Source organism: Mauremys mutica, chromosome 13 (genome assembly GCF_020497125.1).
Source record: "Mauremys mutica isolate MM-2020 ecotype Southern chromosome 13, ASM2049712v1, whole genome shotgun sequence".
NCBI lineage: Eukaryota > Metazoa > Chordata > Testudines > Geoemydidae > Mauremys > Mauremys mutica.
Window position 1 is genome coordinate 23,905,129 of NC_059084.1, and position 24,512 is coordinate 23,929,640.

The 24,512-nt window shown below is 44.8% G+C and overlaps 1 long non-coding RNA gene across 1 annotated transcript; it reads right to left on the reverse strand.

Annotated features, from left to right (window-relative positions):
• Positions 1–23,702, reverse strand: LOC123348948. Its single transcript, XR_006573287.1, has 3 exons — positions 23,602–23,702; positions 12,195–12,364; positions 1–116 (listed from the first exon to the last, which is right to left on the reverse strand). It is a non-coding gene; the product is annotated as an uncharacterized LOC123348948 (long non-coding RNA).
• Positions 23,703–24,512: the final 810 nt, after the last annotated feature.

The window sequence follows — 24,512 nt, forward strand, 5'->3', positions numbered from 1 at the left end:
CTCTCTCCTGTCGCCATCTTCATTCCTTTCCAAGCTTGCCTGCGGGCTCTCTGTTCCAAGGCTGCACCCAGAATAATGTCTTCTTACAACCTCAAAGTTCAAAGCCTCAGTGTGACCTCAAGGCAGAGAGTGAATGAAAAAGTCACCACTAAGTGACTCATTGCACACAGAATGAAAAACTGATTGTAACTTCTAAAGATCAGAAGGATTTCACACTTTCCTCCAGCCCTTCCTCCAAACACTGGTGCCTTGGCAACTGCCGAGCTCCACTCCTATTAATATGGTTTGATCTACTCATTTGCTTGGAACATACATGCCAAGCAGGGGTGGATCTAGTTTTTTTGCTGCCCAAGCACGGCAGTCAGGCTGCCTTTGGCAGCTTGCCTGTGGGAAGTCCCCGATCCCGCGGATTCGGCGTACCTGCCGCCAAATTGCTGCCAAATCCACGGGACTAGCGGACCTCCCACAGGCACGCCGCTGAGGGCTGCCTGACTGCCGCCCTCGCAGGGACCGGCAGGGCACCCCCCGCGGCTTGCCACCCCAGGCACATGCTTGGCTTGCTGGTGCCTGGAGCCGCTGCTGATGCCAAGAGCTTCTGTGAGCCTGCTTGTTTCTTACAGGTTTCTTTAGTCCCTGATCACAGCTTGATACTCAAATGAATCTGCCAGCCTGGACCCAGTCTGTGAGAAGCATCTGGCTCTGCATGGGTACAGTGGATCACGCACCTGTTATAAAGGCCCATGGGCCTCAAGCCTGGGCCCAGGGGTTCCCAGGCAGTTCTGACACCCTGGGTGGCTCTAGGGTGACCAGACAGCTAGTGTGAAAAAATCAAGACAGGGAGTGGAGGGTAATAGGTGCCTATATAAGGCAAAGCCCTGAATATTTGGACTGTCCTTATGGAATCAGTACATCTAGCAGAACTCTGATCCCTCCTAGAGGCACTGCCCATGAAGATCCTGCCTGGGGACGATGACCACCCCCACTGGTTGGCCCATCCATACTAGGTAAGCTAGAAAGAGGCATAGCAACTGAGAGACTTCCTGACTGGCTGCTGCACTGGATCGGACTCTTGCTTGATCCCTGGTTCTTGATTCTGGTTCTGACCCCGGGCTGGGTTCCTGATCCCGATTCTGACCCCTGACTTGGTTCCTGGACTCTGACCCCTGTCATTGATCACCCCTGTTCCGACTACTAGGTCAGACTGCCCACATCCCCATCCTGACACCTCATCAGTAATAGCTGGCAGCTGTTCTCCTGTGATGCCCTTTCTGCTGCCTCTGACCAACATGGCTTTGACTCCAACAGATTAGCTCATGCAGGATGGAAGGGGTGTCCCCTATTTTCCCAGGGCTCCATCTACTTTACACTGGCTGGAGTCCAGACGGCTGAGAACAAGCAGCAGAGTTCCTGCTGACTTTAATAGGAGTTGAGGTCACTCAGCACCTTTCAGGATCAAGGTCACAGCTGACCAGATAGCTGGCCTGAGGACACTGAGGCCCAATCAGGAAAATACTTAAGATTGCACTTAACTTTTGGCATGTGCTTAAATCCCATTCAAGTCAGTGCATGTGCTTAGACAGTTTCCTGAACTGGGGCCTAAAAACGGTCTTGCCATAATTAGTTATTTTCCTTAAATTAAGCTGCTGAATTGCTCTGCTTTCTTTTCAGGGAGATCTGCAGCCAATGTGTTCGAAGCACAGCCAGGGCCAGCAGATCTAACATTTAGAGAAGAACACTCCTTATTCTTATAAGGAAAGGCGGGGAGGAGGAGGAAGATAAGAAAGATGACATGACCAATAGCCAGATGAAACCAGATGACAGAGATGTTTTCAAGTGGGCAAACACTGCAGGTTGCAGACTAGCCCAAAATAGAATCAAAGCTGCTACTTTCAATTCACCTGAGATGAGGCTGAATCAGTGGAGAATTCACTACTCACAAATCTCTATGCTTACTCCAAACACTTTAAATAATTCATAGCAAATACTGAGATATAAAACCAGAAGCCCCATTATGAAGCACCCTGGATTGTTTTTGTTCATTAGGGTGAGTCGCACATGGTTATATAAAGCACAGTCTCATTAATTTCATCAGTCTAGAGGCTAGAATGTAACAGCGCCTGAGAACATCTCTGGGAGGCTCCTTGTCTTCATCATGCCATAAAGTCCCTCGGTAGCTCTAGGCAGAAAGTCACTGATCATCAGTAGTCTTAATTGTAGCTCAGGGCTTGCTCCTTGAGCTCGTTCCGAAGTCCCTGCTATTATCCTGCCCATTAGCATTACCATACATTACTATCACAATGTCACCTTTCATGCAACCTGCAGCCTCAGGCTATGATTCTCCTCACTTACGCCAGCACGAATGGGTACGGCCTCACTGAAGCCACAGGAGTTGCATTGGTGGAAAAGCTCTGGCAGTGGAGAAGCAATACCCAGAGTGGGATTCTTGCCTCCATAACAATCATCTATTCTGCTAAGACAGGAGACTAAAGTAGTGGTTATCACTCTTTTGTTCGGAAGGACTAGGTGGCACCTCATTGCTGCTTTCAGGGATATGGTAAGTGAAGCATTATAATGCCAGCTGCCAGTGTTTGCTCATCCAGACTGGCATTCTCTTGTGTCTGCCAACTGGAGGCAAGACCCATGGGCCAAGATTTTCAGATGTGGGCTGTCTGTGCATACTCAGCACTACATGCAAACACTTACATGAGCAAGCCCCATTTGCTTGCATACCCGGAGTGCAAATAGGTTTTGTCCACTTAAATTGTATTGATTGCAGGTGTCTGAGCGAGAGGGCAGCAAGTTGCACAAGCAGAAACAGATGCTCTTGGATTCCCTCAGCCAATATGGACCTAGAGTGGCTCTAGCTCAATTACAGAGTCCTTGGGTTCTGTGAGTCCACTAAAGTCAGCTGGGGCACCGTAGCAGGATGCCTGAGCGAGTTGCTAAACTAGTACCAATCTTAGCTGAACTGGCTCTGCCCACACTGGGACCTGAGCTACACAGCTCCAACCCACCCCCGGAACAGAGCGGTGGTTGCAGGTGGCTCCTCGTGGACATGAGGCCTGGAACCCGGCTTGCACCAGGTTCTCTCAGAGTGTGAATTTGCCGTGGTGCATGTGTGTGCTCTGCAAAGTATCAAAGAGTAACTTCCAGCTGCTCTTCTTTATAGTACAGGAATCATGTTAATGAGCCGGTGTACACGGCCTTCCTTACAGTGCTTGTCTCCTAAGGTTGGTTATATCCAGAATCCATGTAATAAACACTATCAAAATACAGCTTCCAAGGCTCAGCACTACCACCTGCACAGAGACTGCACAAATATCTGGGGAGACATAGAACATCCTCACTTATCCTGCTCTCTAACACATGAATATTGCAGTGTGTAGTAGCAATGACAGTGACAGATGATTCAGAACTGCCTGGCTTTAATAATACATATTGCAAGATGTGGTGGCTATTGTTAAAAGTATCTGTTTGCATGTTTAATATATGATGCTCTAAGACTCAATATGTTGGTTATCAAGGATACTTTAATCTGTACTAACCTTTAACGGTCCCTTAATGCTGATCAGAAGAGGCCAAGATTGGAGATGAGGAAAATTTGTTTTGCCTATTTTCAACGGCTTTTTAACACAGAAGGTTTGGAAAGTCCAGTGGGATTGTTGAGAACAGAGGAGCGCGAGAGAGAAATCCAGTAACAAATGATGGTAAAAATGGAACAGAGAGTAGCCAGAATGAGAGTCAAATATGGAGGGGGGGAAGGCACAAAGAAAGAAAAGCTTGAATTTTAACTAAATAGGATCTCAAAGCACAGTACCCAGAGTAAGGAACAGACCTCATCACACACTGAACTTATGAGGTAGAACAGTGTTATCCCCAATATTTAGATAAGAGCCAGAGTAAGGACTAGATTGAGATTTAGCTCAAGGACCAGAGAAAGTCAAGCATGCAGCTGTGCCACCCCAAGGCAAGCTCAGGACAGGAATTGTGAATCAGAGCCACAATTCCTCCACTCATCCCCACTTGTTTCTGGATGGAAGGAACTTCCTGCAGCCCTGAAAAGGGTGCAGATTGTTTCCCGCACTTGCACCCTCTCAATTTTGCCCAGGTTCTACCATCTACCTACCCCTCCACATTCCCTCCCCAGGCACAGTGGACTATCGGAAACGCAGCCCCTCCACCCTCATGCCTAAGTGGTGATGCTGAGTGCCCTAGTGCAGCCATACAGGGAAGTGAAACATGGTATTTTAATCATTCTTACACCCCTGTGCAGTCACATTAGAGCCAGTCAAAAATCTGCCCGAGTCACTTCCCCTAGGTCACACACTGCATGTCTGGCAGAGCTGGAAATGGACCCCAGGTTTCTTCATTCTCATTCCTGTGCTTTACCAGACCTGCCCTTTCTTTACCAGATTTTACTATCTTCTCCATATGCAATACAGGCAAGTCTCATCTTAGGCAGGGGTTCGGTTCCGCGGTTATCGCATAAAGCGAAAACCGCATATAGCCAAAATTATATCCCCAAGCCCTTTAAACCCCAACCGCAGCTCCTGCAGCCGGGCCCGGGGGGGCATTCAAAGGGCTCCACCGTGCTCCCCGCCACCCTTTAAATGCCCCCCCCCGGCCCCGCCGCAGCTGGTGCCCCAGGACCTTTAAATCTTGAGGCCACGCCCCCCACTTGAGGCCACGCCCCCCACTCCGGCCATACGCGTATAGTTGAAATCGCGCATATTAAATGTGCGTAAGTTGCGAGAGACCTGTATACAGGCTGTATGTAGGGCACCCACCAGTGCCAGCCTCTCTTTTGGAAGGTTCTTCTCTCTCTCTCGTGTATAGCTCAGGCTTCATGTTAGCTAGAAAAAACATGGATTGAGATTCTTCCCTTTGTACCTTCAGCAGAGATGCACACAGGGAATGGGGTGGGGAGTCTTGCTCCCCTTTACATCCCTGAATAGCCACATTATGCCAGGCCATCAGAGCATCCTAACTCTCTGCGTATGAAAAATATCAGAGTATGAGTATGGTATTCAAAATACTTTCTCTCAAACTTCTGAACCTCTGGTAGCTGGGCAGCATGTGTTTAAAACATCCTCTTAATGCTTGGAAAACGCATGCATGCATGCAGGAGTCCAGTTTGTGCAGGGTTTCTTCCTTTGCTATATTAGGCTGAAATAGAATGACATGGTCTTTAGTTTGCCATTACTGTGTAGGCACATTAGGCCGGGATATCTCTAAAGCCAAAGCATCACAAGCTACTCAAACAACCTTGTCATTGCAATTTTTCACCACTTCCCTTGTCTGTGCATCTGTGAGCTATAATTGCAGCGAAGTTTCATCTCCCCAACCCACTGCCATCTGGAGCAAGGTTCAGTCTCAGTCACAAACCTAATGGAAAAGTGTGCGTGGAGGGGGCGGAACACACCAGGGAAAGTTAATGAGGAGTTTGGTAAAAGCCACTATTTTCTCTGGATCTCACTGTGAAGCGATGCTCTGAGAGTTCTTCTGGTCTCCACTATGTGAGCTGAGCAAGCTGCTGTGCAGAGAGCAAAAAGAGCTGTGTGGGGATTGGGCCTATACAACTTCAGCCAAGGAGACTATCCCAAAAGGAGTTTCAGATGGGATGATTCCAGTTAAAATGGGACATTGAAGGGGACCCTCATTCTCTTGTGGAGCATGAGAAGGGGACCCTGAGAGCGATGCAAGACAGTGAAAGCAAATGCCCAACTCTCAAGAAGGGCATTGGGAGGGACACAAAGAAATCAGATTGGATGATTTTCGGGATGCTATTAGATTTCACATGGAAAATCAAAGGGGATGATTGTAGGGACACGCATCCAGAGATTAAATAGGACATTAGGGGGTACCCCATAATCTCCTTCCACCCAGAACCCTAGTGAAACACCAAAGGCCAATTTCCCGCTCCAGATACAAATTGCATCCCTTTCCATTGGCATCAGCAATGCATCTCACCTCCATTAACCACTCAAAACATCCGTTCGCCAACAATCTCCTTTTAATGTTTTACTGCTCAATAAATGCTCTTTCTGCTGTATCTGTATGCTATAGGGCTGTGCTCTTTAATTCCCCGGATATATTGCACAGGACACCAGATCCAGAAGGGGAGAGGGAAGAGCAATGATATTGCATTTAACTAGTCTGTACTGAAGCTCATATTAGGTGGCCTATTCACTGCTGCTTGACTTAGTTGGAGGTATTTGGCTATTTTTATAGGACTTGACATGGGCCCCTCAAAGAACAAACCGGGCAGCCTGAAAAAAGGCCAAAGACCTGACATATTATTCTCTGATGTTATTTCTAGCATCGTCCAGCAGACACCACAGGGGAGGAGAACGAACAGCTGCAACTCAGGCGCTGTTACAAGTTGCTACAAGCCTGACAGTTCCAGGCAATGGCTGTCAGGTTTGAGTGAGCTGGACTCGAGTAATCGGGCAAAGCTGTTGTTTGTTAGCCCCTCGACTTTTCATCTTGATTAAAGACTACACTGAATGATAGAATTAGCAAGGCAACAATCCTAATCCTTTCACCGCTCACGAAATCAACTCATCTGCCTACTGCAGACATGCGCTTCCTCAGGGCTACCAATTAGTGGCACCAGCTGCTAGCCTGGATTCCAGGGCCAGAAGCTATTACTACACACACACCATTAGCTTGAAAAGGCATTTGGACCTTCTGACTATATCACAGATCATGTGACTGACATGCTGTAGAGCCTTATGTGCCTCAACGGTCCTTTCTCACAACCAGTTTTTGTCCAACAATTTGTTGGTTTGTTAAAGAAAGAGATATAGGTAGAGTGCTCGTAAAAGCAGAGTGGGTATCTTTCTCTGGAGGCATTCAATTGTTCTTCTCCATTCCATTCAGTAGTTATCCAGTTTTATTATAACCTTAATGGCCCCCCTTTTTTCCTGCAAAGAGGGCAGCTGTGGGCGGAGTCAGAGACCTGGGCTCTCTTCCTAGCTCTGCCACTGGCTTGCTTTGTGATCTTAGAGAAGTCACTTCACCTTTCTGTGCCTCAGTTATCCTACCTGTAGAATGGGGATAATGAGAATGGCCCCTCCTTGTACAGCGCTTTGAGCTCTATAGCTGTAAAAAGCACTGTATAATTGCAAAGTATTTGCGTTATAAACAGCAGGATGGGTAGCTTCATGGCTTTTTTTTTTTTTTAAACCACTCTATAGTATGAGCAGTATCTGGGCTGGATCCACCAAGTTCATCTCACTCATGGACAACTTCTAAGCTGAATACAAAGGAAGCTTTCTGAATTCTAGCTGTGTTCCATAAGGGAGCAATGAGGAGAGGTCACCTCTGACATTCCACCAGCTTCCAGCCCCGATCTCACATGCACCTTGTAGCTGGCCAGGAGCCCCACTTAAACATTCAGCAAGCTGGGAGGGATTCCCCTCAAAAGGGACCTGCCAGATAGAGGATCTCACTGCATGTGTAAAAGATAAACAGTGACTGCATTCCACCCCAAGAGGTGAGGTGCAATGCAGTTTGCCTGGGCAATACTCCCCATGTGTTATTTAAAGCAAGTGCAAACGCCAGGAATAAAAGCCAGGTGACCATCGCGCTTCGTACAAGACTTAATTTCAACAGTTCATATGCAAGCAGAACCTTTCGAAGGTGGACATGGAGACCCCATGACCCATCTAAGGTTGTCACTGTAACCCTACCAAACAGAAATCAGCCAAGCTAACTGGTCAGACCTTGACTCTGAACAGCCAGTTAGTGGCCAGATTCTCTGACCGGAAAACAGGAAGAGGGGTCAGAGCCTCTCACAGTCTCATGACAGTGTTAATCATGCCAGTTCATTCCCCACATCATCATTTAAGGAGTGCAGTCAAGTATTTTACACTCCTATTGGAAGGTTTCTTTAAAAGATCTTACTGTCCATTCCTTTGGATCTTTAATACTGGGTTTTCCTGGTGAGATTTCTAGTACCTCCTTTTTTCTGATGAGGCTGGAAATGCCAAGAGAACAGCTTCTCTCATAATATTTCATCTGTTCAGCTTCTTGTTTTACTTGGAAATGCAGAAGCATGTGAAATTAAAATAGATTTAATTCTAGAAGTTAATCAATTTTTCTGAGCCTCCAAAAAAATTCAGCTGGACAGTTCAGATCAAATTTGAATTTCTGGTTTAAGTCAGTTCTTATTTCATCTGAAAGGGGTTTATCCCTCTTTCACACACTTCTCTTCCTAGCCAGTTAGTCTCTTTTCCTAGTCTAACCATTTCTCAAAAGTCAGACCCTGAACTCTAAAATATACTACCCGGAGCAATGCAACCTACAATACTACAATTCTTCAGTGAAGTCAAGTTCACCGTTTGAGCCACAGATGGCTTTGTAGTGAAGAATGCAAGGAAGTTAAACTGTACTGTGTCAGACTGCAGTATTGAAGCAGGTTTATATTAGTATTATCCGGGAGAAGTTGGGCTAGTGCACAGGCATCCCTAGAGACAGAGGTTCAAGTTCATACTAATTTCAAAGTTCGTTGCTATTGGAATGGAAGGGTACTATAATGTCTCGGGGTCAGCCATTCCAAATCCCTGACCAGAACTTTGGAGTAACCCAAAGAGACTACCCCAAGAGAGTGTGTCCCATGTTATATGCAGAGCCACATGTATGCCAGCACAGGGACCTCCTTCAGATACGACAGTGATGACCACCAGAGCTATGGCCATAAATAAAAAAAACAAATAAATTCTCAAAGTTTGCACGTCAGGAGAGAAACTCACAGCTTTGTTTCACAGCCCTATCACCAGAGAGCTGGACTGCCTAGGAGACAGCTGGTGGGGTTTTCAAAAGCCCCTAAACAACTTAGGCACACAGGCATTATTGACTGTCCATGGAACTTGTGCTCTTAAGTCACTTGAGGCACTTTTAGAAAACTCCCACCCAGTGGCTTCTCATTGACAGAAGTCCCATTTGGAACAGAGATACCTTCAAAGAGGCATTTTAAATGATACTAACATTCCAGAAGGGGATGGGTATTGCTGATGTTCCAGTGATGGATCAAGTGAATCAGCCAAAAGTAGGTTAGCAGCAGAGGGGGTGGGGCAGGAGTGAGGGGATGGGATGGGGGCAGGAAATGGGGGTTGGATAGGATCCAAAACTGCTCATAGGTAAAGGGTAGCATAGTCACAGAATTAGGGGGCCCTGTCAGAATGCAGAACACAGATAATAATGCTACCACCTAGCTCTTACACAGCACTTTTTAGCGGTGGATCTCAAAGCACATTACAAAGGAGATCGGTATCATTATCCCCATTTTACTGATGGGGAAACTGAAGCAAAGTGAGTTGTCCAAGGTCACCAGCAGGCCAGTGGCAGAACCAATGGCCCTATCCACTGTGCAGTATTGCCTCCCTAATTGTTTAGATCCTGCTATAATCTGCCATTGGTTGTGTCCAGCAACCCTTAGGGTATTTCAAATTTTTAACCTCACTGGCTGCTGCTCACCAGCTCCCTCCCTGAGGAAGTGAGGTGACACTTACAAAGCTCTGAATGTACAAGATGAAAACAGATGATTGGCCCTAAAGAAGCATAGTAGTGATCAATAAAGCCTTGCTCCGGTGACAGAACGTCATCTACTGCCTGGCACGATTTACTGCAGCCAGCGCTGGGCTGTTCAAGCCACCTTTATAAATGACTGTAAATCAAGAATGTCTGGAAATGGAAACCAAATACAGTCGATCTGCTACAACGATCTAGACCTCAAAGAAATAAAATCCCTTGCTGCAACACACAAAATTAATATAAAAGAAAAAAAACGGGTAAGGGCAAACAGGCAAGTGCTTAATTACAGGGTAAATTAACCTTCAACAGGATCAGACAAGACAGGTTATAAATATCAACCCTAGCTCGGGTCATTCCCTGACATTTTACGCAATAAAATTTTGAGAAAATTCACATTTATCATCCCAGAGCTTAGGCAGGAAAGCAAATGGAATAAAAGAAGAGCACAGCACCTCCAAAGAGAGATCAGTACTACCAACTCCCAGTGCTCACAGGTACGGGAACGGCAAGAATAAAAGCTACAGGCTCCATACACAAGAGGAAATGACACAGGATGAATCAGCCACTACAAGCCTCAGAAGCTCTTCAGGACAGGTTCTGAGTCTTCCTGGGTGTCTGTACAGAGCCTAGCACATTGGGCTCCCAGGCCTGACTGGGGCCTTTGGGTGCTAATGCAAAACAAATAATACATGTCCAATAATCCTGAGGTGGCTTTCAGCTGCCTTTGCACCCGCTTGATCCTGAGGTGCTCTGGGGGCTGAAGAGGCCACTGGTATAACTTAGATAACTCTGGGAACCCATCTAAGTTACAGCAGCCTCCTGGGCTTCCTTATGGGCTTGGAATCTCTGCAACAGAAACCCTCTCCTTCCCCCGCGCCCCACACGCACACACAGAGTCCTATCCCCTCATATTCTCCATGTGAGAAATTTGTGAAAAGGGTCCTCAAAGGCAGGGCCGGCTCCAGGCACCAGCCCAGCAAGCAGCTGCTTGGGGAGGCCAACGGTGAGGGGCGGCACGTCCGGATCTTCGGCGGTGGGTCCCTCACTCCCTCTCGGAGAGAAGGACCTGCTGCAAAAGACTGAAGAGGCGGCGGTAGAGCTGATCGTGGTCACAGTTTTTTTTTCCCCTTTCTTTCTTTTTGCTGCTTGGGGCGGCAGAAACCCTGGAGTCGGCCCTGCTCAAAGGGCAACCTGAGCTGTTTTCTGCAGTGCCTGTGCCAGGGGAGGAGGGTAGGAATACTGGATAGACACAGAGGGGCAGGAGAGGGTGGATGGGCACAGAGGGGAAGGGCGAAGGAGTAGAGGAGGTGGTGGGCATGAGCCAAGTGATGGGGGCATGGAGAGGTACACAGTGGAACAGAGACAGACTGGGGCACAAGGACAGAATGGCCTATAACCACTAAGGAATGCTCACCTACAAAACCCAGGAGTCCTCAGTCTCTACATGGAGAAATGGTCTGAAGTAAATAGGATGAAATTCAGTAGGATAAATACAAAGTACTCCACTTAGGAAAGACCAATCAGTTGCACATACACAAAGTGGGAAATGACTGCCTAGGAAGGAGTACTGTGGAAAGGGATCTGGAGGGTCATAGCGGACCACGAGCTAAATATGAGTCAACAGTGTAGCACTGTTGCAAAAAAAGAGAACATCATTCTGGGATGTATTAACAGGAGAGTTGTAAGCAAGACGCAAGAAGAAATTCTTCTGCTCTACCCAGCACTGATTAGGCCTCATCTGGAATATTGTGTCCAGTTCTAGGCACCACATTTCAGGAAAGATGTGGACAAACTGGAGAAAGTCCAGAGAAGAGCGATAAAAAATGACTAAGGTCTAGAAAACATGACGTATGAGAGAAGATTGAAAAAAATGGGTTTGTTTAGTCTGAAAAAGAGAAGATAGAGGGGACATGATAACAATTTTCAAGTACATAAAAGGTTGTTACAAGGAGGAGGGAGAAAAATTGTTGTTCTTAACCTCTGAGAACAGGACAAGAAGTGATGGGCTTAAATTGCAGCAAGGGAGGTTTAGGTTGGACATTAGGAAAAACTTCCTAACTGTCACGGTGGTTAAGCACTGGAATAAATTGCCTGGGGAGGTTGTGGAATCTCCATCATTGGAGATTTTTAAGAGCAAGTTAGACAAACACCTGTCAGAGATGGTCTAGATAATCCTTAATCCTGCCATGAGGGCAGGGGACTGGACTAGATGACCTCTCAAGGTCCCTTCCAGTCCTATGATTCCTTTGCGGTCAGCAAATAGCTGCAAAATCCCCTGGCAAAGTGTGTGTCTTATCCCCCATTCTACTGACTGGTCCACATAGAAAACAACAGCTACTACAGCTACAAGTTACTCTGTTAGCTCAAAGTGGTAGCGGCCCTGCTGCGCTGTGGACCTAGAGGTCTGAGCCCAGCAAATGATCCAAGTGGGGGAGGGGGTCACAGTATGGGCCCACATGATGAAATTTCTATTTTTTGTTCAGTGTTTTAATAAGAAATTACTTTTTAAAAAAAACTACATGAAAATAGTGTTAAGGTTGCAAAGTCAAACACTTAAAAGTTAGGAAATGCCAACTTGTAGGTTGCCTGTGAAACCTTAATGGGTCCCCTTTGTACATTTGCATTATGATACAGTCTTCAATTATATGCTCACATACTATTTTTCAGTAGGACTCCCTATATTATTCAGTGCACAAAATGGACATGCTCTGGGGATGAATCAGGGCTGTGTAGGGAAGGAAGATGCTGTCTGTAGGACCCTGCAGAAGTTGGAAAGTGGTTGGTGAATGCTGAGCAAAAGTTTTCAGCTTAACCTCCGCCCCACGCCCTGCAAAAAAAAAAAAAAAAAAATCCAGATTTGGTGACACCAAAACATTTAACAAATACACTGTAGTTTTGCTCAATTGTTCATGTAGAAAAAAAAAAGTCATATTTCACTTTGATGTTTTCAAAACAAAATGTTTCAAGTTTTCAGTTTGAAAGGACTTTTTCAAATTTTCTTCACATTTATTTATAAAATTAAAACACATTTACAACTAATTGAAATGCAAATGAAACATTTTGTTTTGCGGATTTTTTTTAACTTGTCAATTTGCTGAAAAATTTGAAAAACTTCATTGTGCTTTGAACTGAAATGATTTTTTTTTAATTTTTCAGAATTTCCAGCAAATCAGAAAATCCATTATTCATTCAGTACTAGTAGTGAATGAAGTAGGGGATTACAGGAAGAGAAAGGATGCAGTTGAATGCTGCCCTGGAGAACTGGATTTCCTCCCTCTGCACAGAGTTCCTTTGTGATGCTGGATAAGTCACTTAAACTAACATTTTCACATGTTCTGCATTTTCTGGTTGCTCAGCATTAGACATCAGGAGTCAGATTGCAGTAGTGAATGCTCAGCACTTCTGCCAATGGAAGTCAATGGGTGCTGTGTTTGAATATATGAAGTGCTATAAAAATTCTAAGTACTCTGAAAAAAATCAGGTCCTACATGTCTCAATTTGGGCACCCAAAACTGGTGGACAATTTCTCTCTGCCTCAGTTACCCAGCTGTAAAATGGGATAATACCACCTAATCTCACAGGCATATTTCAAGAGATATTCATTATTGTTTCTGAAGTTCTCGGCTACTAAAGTGATGAGCTCTGTAGAAATACACAAGAGGACATTAGTCATTTTGTATTCAGAGCAGAGTTTGGATGGCATTCATTAAATAAGGACGGGGGCCACCACTGAACGAGGAGCAGAAAAAATATTGAATAACTACCCATTTACTGAACAAGGCAGAGGTCCTGTGGGAAAAAATAGTATGTGATTGTGTAATTAAAAGGAATAGCATAATGCATATGCACAAGGGGACCCACTGAAGGTTGCACAGGTTATCTTTAATTCTGGCATTTCCTAAGTTTTGAGTGCCTGACTTTGCAACCTTAACATTTTTAATGTGGGGTGTTTTTGACATTATATAGGTGCATGTATATTATATACAACATCTCTTTTGTAGAGTACTCCTATAACACTAACAGAGGGCTCTGTTCAGTTTTGGGTGAGCAAACCTTCTGTGGCTCGGCTCGAGTTAAGATCATACTAAATATGCAGTTTGAACATTGCAGCTGGTTGAAAAATGCAGGGGAAAGCATCAGTTTTTTTGGTTCTGTTTTTATTGGAAAAATTTTATTTTGATGCACATGTTCAAGCCAGCTCCACAGGGCATTTTTCACAATAAACCAGAGGAAGCTGGATAGTTTCTGTTCAGTCCAGCATTGAGTTTGGGGTTTCTTTTGAACTGGAGCCTTCGTGAAACTCAGGTGTGGAAACACAGGTGGGTACACTGGACAGTAAATCTCCTGAATATCACATGACTCCCTGGGCTCTGGTCATTATGACTCATTGTACCAATGGAGGGCCTCTGCAGCACCAGGGGATTCACCTTGGGGGAGGGCGGGTATTAAGTGGATGCAGGTCCCCTGATACAGAAGGGGTTGAGGACACCTTGTACCAGCACAGCTCCCGTCTAGGAAGATTTTCCACCATTTAGGGCCCTGTGCCCTGAGTTACAATGGCAGAACCATAGATGAATCCAGCCCCTACTCTCATCACTGGACAACACCCTTATGAGAGGCACAACAAAGCCCAGCATTCTAACAGTTACATTTTCCTTCCTCTCTTATGAAAATAAAAAAGGTTTATTATTAGCTGAGAGGAAATGTTCTCTGCCGTGTTTCTTCAGCTGCCTAAGGAGCATCACGCACAATTTTTGTCAATGTGCCTAAGGAACATTTAAGGCTTTCAACATGAATGTGTCATTTCCCATTACAGGCCACCACTGGGGCAAATTCTGCGAAGAAACCTGCATGACCATAATGTGCATTTTGCTCTCTCTTGGAGAGCTCTTAGGGCTGCATACTCTGGCTAGGGGCTGCCTTCTATGGGCTGTTAAAGAGCGGTGTCTCAGATCATTCTTATCAATGGAGAATCCATAAGTGTTACGAAGTGTGGCAGAGCTAGGTCTGAGACCACTATGTAAACAGGGCTGCTGAGTTTCCCACTCTCCTTACAGAGCTAGCTGCATTCGATGCAGCTGCGTGAATAGGGCTAGTTCTAATAATCACTAGCAGAGCTTGGATTCATCTGCCAGAATGGAGGGCAGTTACTTTCATGACTCTGGCCTGGTCTACACTAGGCGTTTAAATCGGTTTTAGGAGCGTAAAACCGATTTAACGCCAAAACCGTCCACACTAGGAGGCACCTTATATCGATTTTAATGGCTCTTTAAACCGGTTTCTGTACTCCTCCCTAACGAGAGGAGTAACGCTAGTATAGGTATTAACATATCGGATTAGGGTTAGTGTGGACGCTGATCGACGGTATTGGCCTCCGGGAGCTATCCCACAGTGCACCAGTGACCGCTCTGGACTGCAATCTGAACTCGGATGCAGTGGTCAGGTAAACAGGAAAAGCCCCGCGAACTTTTGAATATTTCCTGTTTGCCCAGCGTGGAGCTCCGATCAGCACGGGTGGCGATGCAGTCCGAAATCAAAATAAAAAAAAGAGCTCCCGCATGGACCATGCGGATGTGATCGCTGTAAGGGCAGGCAAATCCGTTCTATCCGTTCTATCAGCGCTCCGTTACAGAAGATGAAATTCAGAATCCTTTTTTAAAAATCTCCAGACAGACGCCATAGCAGGGACTCAGCGCACTGCAGCGTGACAAGCGTAACGGAAAGCCAAAGAATCAAATGGATGCGCATGGACTGGAGGACTGAAGCTATCCACAGTTCCTGCAGCCTCCTAAAATTATTTGCATTCTTGGCTGAGCTCCAAATGCTTCTAGGGTCAAACACAGTGCCCGCGGGTCAGGGCATAGCTTGGCAATCTACTCAACCCCCCACCCACCCCACGAGCGAACGGTAAAACAATCCTCTGACTCTTTTACATGTCACCCTATCTTTACTGAATGCTGCAGATAGACGCGATAGTGCAGCACTCAACACCAACATCCTTGCTCCCCCCCCGTCATGGGCGGCTGATGGTACAAAAGGATGGAAATCCATCCTCATCATCAGCATAAGCTGATTGTGCAAAAAGATGGAAATCCATCCTCATCATCAGCCTCAGCTGATGGTACAAAAGGACTGGTAACCGTCCTCGTCATCAGCCTATTGGCCCTAATTTTTTCTGGTGGATGGATGGTGCAATATGGCTGGTAACCATCCTCATCATAGCAACAGGGGCTGAGCTCCATCAGCCCCCACCCTTCATGTGTAAAGAAAAGATTCAGTTGCCCTGGACTAGCAGTGGGATGCTGGGCTTCTCTCCTACACACTGCTTAATGTCCTGTCTGGACTATCATAGCAGCTGGAGGCTGCCTTCCACTCATTTCTCACTAACAAGTCAGTGTGTCTTATTCCTGCATTCTTTATTAATTCATCACACAAGTGGGGGGACAATGCTACGGTAGCCAAGAAAGGCTGGGGGAAGAACGGAATCAACAGGTGGGGTTGTTACAGGAGCACCCCCTGTGAATAGCATACAGATAATAATTTCTGCGGGCTCTGACACAGAGCAGGTGGTTCTCTAGCACACTTGCCTATATTAGGCAGCACTGATTCTATTTTTAGATACCAAAAAGGAGGGATTGACTCAGGGAGTCATTCCCAATTTTTGCTTTTGCGCCCCTGGCTGATCGGCCAGGGGCACTTATGACAGCAGCCAATGGTACAAAACGATGGAAGGTACAATATGGCTAGTAACCACTCTTGGCTTTTGCGCCCCTGGCTGATTGACCAGGGCACTAGCAGCAAATGGTACAAAAGGACTGGTAGCCATGATCATCCTCAGTTCCAATTTATGGAAGGATTTGGATGGTGCAATATGGCTAGTAACCATCTCTGCTGTCATGCAAAAGCAAAAGCATGCTTCTGTGTAGCGCTGCTGAATCGCCTGTGTGAGCGGCATCTAGTACACATACGGTGAGAGTCACAAACGGCAAAAAAAGCTCCATGATTGCCATGCTATGGCATCTGCCAGGGCAATCCAGGGGAAAAAGGCGCGAAATGCTTGTCTGCCGTTGCTTTCCCAGACGAAGGAGTGACTGACGACATTTACCCAGAACCACCCGCGACAATGATTTTTGCCCCATCAGGCACTGGGATCTCAACCCGGAAGTTCCAAGGGGCGGGGGAGGCTGCGGGAACTATGGGATAGCTAGGGAATAGCTACCCACAGTGCAACGCTCCAGAAATCGACGCTAGCCTCGGACCATGGACGCACACCACCGATTTAATGTGTTTAGTGTGGCCGCGCGCACTCGATTTTATAAAATCTGTTTTACAAAACCGGTTTATGCAAATTCGGAATAGTCCCGTAGTGTAGACGTACCCTCTGTCCTCCCCTTTCAAAAGGTGCAAATGGTCTAGCCAGCGTAATTCCAACCATGCTCATCCAGCACTCTCATTACTGAGCTGTGTGAGCAATGATTCTGGAAACTTAGCTGGTGTAAACTCCCTGTCTGGAGGCCTGACCCACTGCCCATTGTAGTCAGAGGGAGTTGTTACAGGAGTGCTCTATACAGGAGGTCTGTACGTATGCAAACAATTAATAGATGAAATGCCAGCATACAACCCTCAAGATTAAGTAGCATAGGTCCTGGGATTTATAGGACCAATGAAACTTGTTATTGTACATAACAAACAGCTTCCTTTTTTGCTGCCCTTTACATCTGCTCTTATCAAGAGTCTTTCCCTGGGCTTCGATGGATGTTGGACAGACCCTGGATTAGTGTACACCTGAGAATTTGTAAATAGACTTTGAACAATGTGCAAAGACCAAACTGCAGAACAGTGTCCTGAATAATACAGAGGATTCCCAAGAATAGTTAACATTAGCAGAGAAGGAAGCAGAAAATGCTGCAGGATTTCCTCCTTAGGAGTAAAGTTTTCTACAGGGGGTTTACTGCTTTTGTTTCTAAATTTATAAGATTAAATTTAGCCCTAGGGCTAGATTCTGGCTCCCATTCAGGTATTTTTGGATTACTCCAGCATAAAGAAGCTGGTTTAAAGCGCCATCTGAGGATTCCCTATGAGTTGTAGGGATGTGCTATAGGTTGGAGAGGATGAGATCAGAATACACTGTGCTCCAGCAAGCTGTGAGAGTCACTGCATTTGGGTGTTATTTAGGGGAGCCCTGAAGCTGCTCTGAATTACATTAGGGGTTGAATGAATCCCTGGTGGCCGGGAGAGTAGAGAAGCACAAAGTTGGCTTAAAACCATACAAAGCACTAGTACAGTAAGGGATCTGGGCACTCTGTGTAAGCAGGTGCAACCACATTGATTTCACTGGAGTTGCACCTGCTTATACCCAACCTGAATTATTTATTATCAGCACGAATGTCCCTCTGTGAAAGAAAGGGAAACATGTGACTTCTCCATAATGAGTTTGGCAAACAAGTTAACTGCATGCCAGCCCTGAAGGTTTCATTTGTCTATCCCTGTGTATTGCTGGACGAGTGTAATACAGTCCTTTGAAGCAGCCACACACCAGCGTCATACATTTCTTGCTGTCCCCTTGGCTTCACAGTCTATTTTCTAAAAGGATAGAGCCTGAGCAGATTTGATAAATGCTGATTGTTGTTTGGAGCAGAGCTGTGTCCCAGAACACCCTGAAAGAATGGCTAAGCTTTAGACTGTGCTGTAAACTCTCATCCTGCTGAAGCCACAATATGCAGCTACATTGACTCACCAGAAGGGCTCATAAAAATCTGTCATGTATGTGTAGCACCTTTGATCCCAAAAGTTCCACAAATGCTTTGTAATCTTAAAGTGAAATACTACCAGGGGCTCACTCCTCTGTCCCCCACCTGCCTTACCTTGCAGCAAGTAGTGGGGTGTGGCTGCTGCAAAATGGGCATGTTTGCTTGAATCATATATATCATACTGCAATTGATGCCTTTTAGCAAACTGACCCCAAGGGTCTTCATTAACCCCTGTGCATTAACGGGTTATGGCCTGTACAGTAGATTGAACTGGAGATGCTATTTGGACAGACAAGGACACATATTCAAAAGGGCTGTGACCTTGTGGGTGGAATTTGAAACTCTCCCCCCACCCCCCAAAAATTTACACCTGTGGTTTTGTGTCCAGAAAATGACTAGCAGGTATGATCCACAAGCAGGTAGCTAGAGATGCACATACTCCAGTTTTGGTCACTCATTTGAAAGTTTGGCCTACTGTATGCTGTATATCTCATGACTTAGTTCAGTGCAGTGATACACTTTTAAAAGCCTTGGTGACCTGGTATGGTAGGTGTTAGCATCTTCTGACTTTAATTCTGCCCTCAGCTACACACTCACAACCCCAAATAAAGTCACCGAGGGTTACGTGCATGCACCTGAAGGCAGCATTTTGCTCCAAGCCTGGAGATTTGGATTTCTGATCTGTTTCTTTTCTGATTAAAACCATGCTCTCTTTTTTTCCCAGGATCTAGGGATGAAATCTTAGCCCCATTGAAGTCAACGGAAGTTTTGCCACTGACTTCAATAGGGCCAGGATTTCACTCTAGATCTGCTACTCTTTCTTTCACACCTTTGGATTGTCTACATTGCATTGATCACTGGACCTCTAGATTCAGATGACACTAGGCCAGAACCTAATTTTAGTGATACAAGTATAAATCCAGGGTGTCTCCACTGCAGCTCTGATCCCAGTTACTACAGTTTTAACTTCAAAAAGCTTCACTGAAGTTATTTAGATTTACTCTAGTGAAACTATAATCAGAATCTGGCACAATGACGCATCTTGTCAGTTCTTGGTGCAAGGATGAGGCCAATCTGCAAGAATCTCCTGGGTAGCTTCTATGGTTAAGAAATGCTACTATGTCTATCCACTCCACCTTCTCCCCTGTCCCAGGATGAATAAACAAGTATATCAGCCAAATCTTGCAGCCATAGAGATTTCAGACTCTCCCAATTTAAAAAAAAAAGTCACTTAGAAAAATGAAAGAAACAAAACTCTGGACTGTTGAGATTAATCTGATTTCCTCTGAACTTTCCCCAGATGGAGAACATTCTTCAAAAGTCAAACCCTGAGCCCTATTTCATGTACTCTACAGTAACCTTTAGAGTTTAAAACGCTCATCTGTTCATCTCTCCGCGTCCCCTCTGAGTGGTGTTTCCAAATGACACAAACATTTGGCTATGATCTGTGCTCTCTCTGATGCAGCCGAGTCTGTACACGGACCTTGTAACAATTTTCTCCGGAGCAAGTTCAAGCACAATTTGCACATGCTGGTATCTATCTGTCATCAGATGTGTCATCTGAATCTCTTTCAGCTCTGGAGGAGCGGGAGGAGGGGAAAGGTCACCTTCTACATACGGTGAGTTCTGCAGAGACGGGGGTGGAAGGAGGGAAAGAAACGAAGTTTTCATCTACCTGACAAGAATCTAATGCTTTTTCTCCTTTCACATTTTATTTCTGACACTAACTGAACAGTTCACTGGGTCTGATAGCAGGTGGGTTTGCTCAAAACAGATAAAAAATGAACCAGACCCCTTCTGAAAGTTGCGGTGGGTGATACAGTCAAAAGATAGGACTGAAAGTTGCCATGCATTTGCCTAAAGGAAGGATTGCTGACTAGCCTTTGAACTGCAAGTTTACTAATCTCATCACAGCAATCTCATGGATCGTAGCCAGGTCTGATTAATACAGTTTACTAAAGGCATAAGGGCAAATGTTTTCAGGAGCCATGTAAGACACTGCAGTATATTCATCATCATTGGCTGAGGATGCGACTTAATTCTTGAACGTTCTGCCTTCTGGAAGTGGCAACCATACACAGACGTTCTTGGATTAAAGGGCCTGACAACAAGGATGGCTTGAAGCATGGTTCTATTCTGGAAAGTAACTAATGTAAAAATGGCACTTTCCTACCCCCTGTGGGTAGGCATAACCGCATCTCCCTACACTGAGGACTAAAATACTGTTTTGGTTTGGTTTACTGCCACTTGCCCTGCAGAACCCACACAGCTCTGAGAGCTTGAGCTGGCATTTGTTCCATCTTGTGCACCAATAAAAGAATCATTTACTAAATTCCAATCAGTTACAATTGTACAACTCCGGCAAAGGCAACAGGGCTGCATAAGTGTCACTGGGTGCTGAATTTGAGAATCCTTATTAATGGTGATGATGCTGATCAGAGCGCCCAGTTAGACTCTCAGTACAGTATGTCATACTGGCTGGTAGAAAAAGTGCATCTGATTTGGAAATCAAGAGACAATATCCATGGAACCTCAAAAAGCTTGTTTTTTGCAAAGTTACTCTTTAGAGTAGAATCTGACTAAGCTTACAAAGGCCCCAGAATGATGTTCTGGCATCTGGGTAATAGCATCTCTCCACAATCCAGAAAAGCCATGATCAGGGGGATATTTTGGAGCATGGACATTGGTGTACAGATCTATCTTCCTTGTGGATAGGCTTGGATTGCCTCCAGAAACGTAAGGAAATGCTTGTTTTGTGCATGCACACTGGATTGTGACCCCAGCTGACTGATTTGCACATGCAACCCTGATTCCACCAAAATCAATGGCAAAACTTCCATTGGCTGTAATCTGAGACACAAAAGCAGCTGGAGGAGAAGCCAAAGGAAATCTGTAAGCATTTCCCCTATATTATCCCCACTTCCCAAGTTAGATACAAATAGAGTTAGAAAGATTTTTCTCCCCTCAAGGCTTATTTTGTTTAGGTTACAGTGTCTGACACCAGACAAACAGGATCCTGGAGAAAAATGTAAGTGGCATTTTTAGTGTTTTAAATGAGGAGCTATATGATCAGTCAGCGAGAATACAAAACTTTCATGAGGCTAAAGAATGGAAGAGAGCCTTTCTTGAAGATTTATTTTCTGTTAGAGAGTGGTCGGTCACAGGAAAACAAACATGAATAACTTTTAATTTGAGGTCTGAGAAAAAGTTTAGAGATGGAGGACTAAACTAGGGGTGTTCAAAAGTTTTCCACTGAACTTCTCCCCAGGAGGGGAAAACTAACTTTTCAGCTAAACAAAAAATTGTCATGGAAAGTATCTTGTTTCCTTGAATGTTTTAATTTTTTCACTGGAAAACTAAAAAAGAAAAATTAAATTTTTATCCAAAAACTACTGAAAACCAAAAAAACTTTTTCAGCCTCATGTGGAAAAAAGTCAGTTTTTGATTTTCCAACAAATATTTGGAAATTTTCACCAAAAATTTCAGTGAAAATGATATTTATTTATTTTTGGTTTTTGTTTTCATGAAAGTTTTCCATAGGTAAAAAAACCTCATATTCCAATCAGCTCTAAGCTAAATAGCATGACTCAGGGGACATTCTAAAGGAGAAGAAAGTTGCCCTGACAGACACAGTGGCTCATAAGTGTACAGACATTGCAGGAACATCATGTGCTACTACAACTGTATGTCTCTGTCCCAGAGTGTCTGTGTGGAGCTATCCAGCAAATTATATCCTGAAGCACAGGATGGGGTCTATGCTGAACCACAGCCTGACAACATAGCGATCATTAGGCAAAGCATGAGCTGCAAAGTTCAGATCTAGATGCAAACTTCACCAAAGTTTGGAGGCATTTGGTTTGGGTTTATCTTTAGTGACCTGGCTTTCTATGCTTTCCAATCTATTGGGACACCAGTTGCACCTGTTGGCTACCTGAACCAATCCCATGAAAAATCCCACCTGTTAAATCAAACTTATTTCAGCTTTGACTTATCAAATCTCTGCATCTGAAATAAATGAGCAAGCCATGAAATGCCTGCCATTAGGGATGAGAGAACCATTCTGATAAAGCAAGAACCAACCTGAACTTTGACTCTAAAAGTCCAGATGATGCTTTCCAGAGGCTTGAAAATGTGCCAGGATGCAAACAGAAAGGCTGTTTTTGCCATCTTTCCAGCCCGATCAGAAGCAGGAAGTATGAGAAATCTCCCTGGAAAGACTTCCTGACAACTTCGCAAACTGATGAGGTTTGGGAAAGATTTTGATCAATCTTGGAATTGAGGTTCTTATCCAAATCAACCCCTGGCACATCTCAAGGGAAGTCACAGTACAGCCTCAATTCTCTCTCTCTTTTTTTTGGGCACCCATCAGTCTTCATGCACTGTTTTAAGATTTAAATCACACATGAAAAATAGATGTGCTGATGTGATACTGAGCCAGCCAGCCTTCTGTTGGGGGGACTCCTGTAGTGAAGAAAGAAGTAGTACTCTTCCTACAGAAAACAACCTTCCAGGAAGACTTAAGGAGTGGCAGATCCAATCACAATTACATGACACTCCCTGGTCTGAAGTCTCCACCACCCATTACCTTCTTTTGGATAACAGGAGAATTGGAACAAGCAAGGGAAGGACACTCAAGATTGCACTATAATAGGGGGAATTGATCCTGGCTAGGCCAAGAATTGGAAGAGACAGAATGAGTTTTGCATTTCCCTAAAAGAAGTAAAAAGAGACTTTCATAGAACCTCTGAGGCATACACATCACTATAACACGTCTGTTCTATTCCATCCTGTTCTTATGCTGTGTCTATCACTGTGGTATCTAAGCACCTTGTCCTTCCTCACTGCATCCCTGTTATCTCCTGTTGTATCATGTCTACAAAGCACACTGGAAACTTTTGGATGCCATTAAACAATACTAATAAAATGCATGCAGTGATTATAATTAATCGAGGAAGACATTCATAGCAACAATGCCCAGCAAAAAGCCATAGTCTGCATAAATTGTGCACCTGGAAACATTTGTGTGAACACATCTGGTGGCCTAGGCACTGATTCTAAACAATATTTGGGGGCAATAGCAGTCAGAAAGGTAGTTTGTAATAATCAATCTTAGGCACCCAAGCGATGCACTCACAAGTTACCATTTCGTTGTACAACATAACAGAGTGCCTTTTGGTCCTTCATGCATGAGTCTTATAAGCATAAACATTTCACCACAAAGAGTAGCTAAAATGTAAGAGTGATTTTCTAAGTGACACCTATTGCATTGGAAGAAAGTAGGAGGGTTGAGTGGAAACAACAGAGCAGCACCCACCTGATGAACTTCCAATAACCTCCATATCCTTCCTAGTATAAAGCAATGTCCCACAGGAGAACAGTGGCAGATACTCCTCCAAAGGCAGCCAAGCCTCGTTGTTCCTCATTGGCTTAAATCTTTGTTGCCTGGAGCTGTCTGAAGTTCAAGATCCACAGGATCAGACAATAGGTTCAAGAACTGGAAACCTAGGTCTGAACACTCCCTAAATTTAGGGAAAGTCCAACTCTGGATTCAAACTTTGTGACTTGAGCCCAACTCAGCTTTTCTAACAATGAAGTATGCCATTGCACTTGCTGTGCGCTGACCAGTGCCCTGCAGTCCCCAAAAGCTTTGTCACCTAGAAATGAAATCCAAACACCCATTCTATGAATCGGCCTGTGCCACTAATTGTGAGCACTATGGGTATGTTGGGCGGGGCAGAGAGATGTTTGAGGTGTGGGCACTAGCAGGGAACAGCCAGTGTCCAATCAGTTCCTCTCTCTCAGACAAACCTGCTGCATGGGCCAGAACAAACTTAAGGTATTCCCAAACGTTTATTGTTATCATGACATCTTATGAACTTACACTCACTGCTTAGTGCTGAACTCACAATTAGGGTAAATTTGCACACCCAGTTGTCACAACAGACAATGAACAATTTAGTTTACACTGGTGTTTTAGGGTACATCATATGCTTTAGGCAAACAGGTGTGCATTTGATTTTATCCTCTTAATCACACTTCATTTGAATAAAGAGTTAGACACCGCTAAGCATGGGCATCTCCTGCATATCTTACAGCTCTCAATTGTAAAACACAACCCTAAATGTGCCATACATAGCAGCTTTTGATGCAACTATTGGCTAAATATAGCCTAAAAAGAAGGTTATGAAATTAAGGCCTTACCTACATCATAGGTGCTCCAACAGC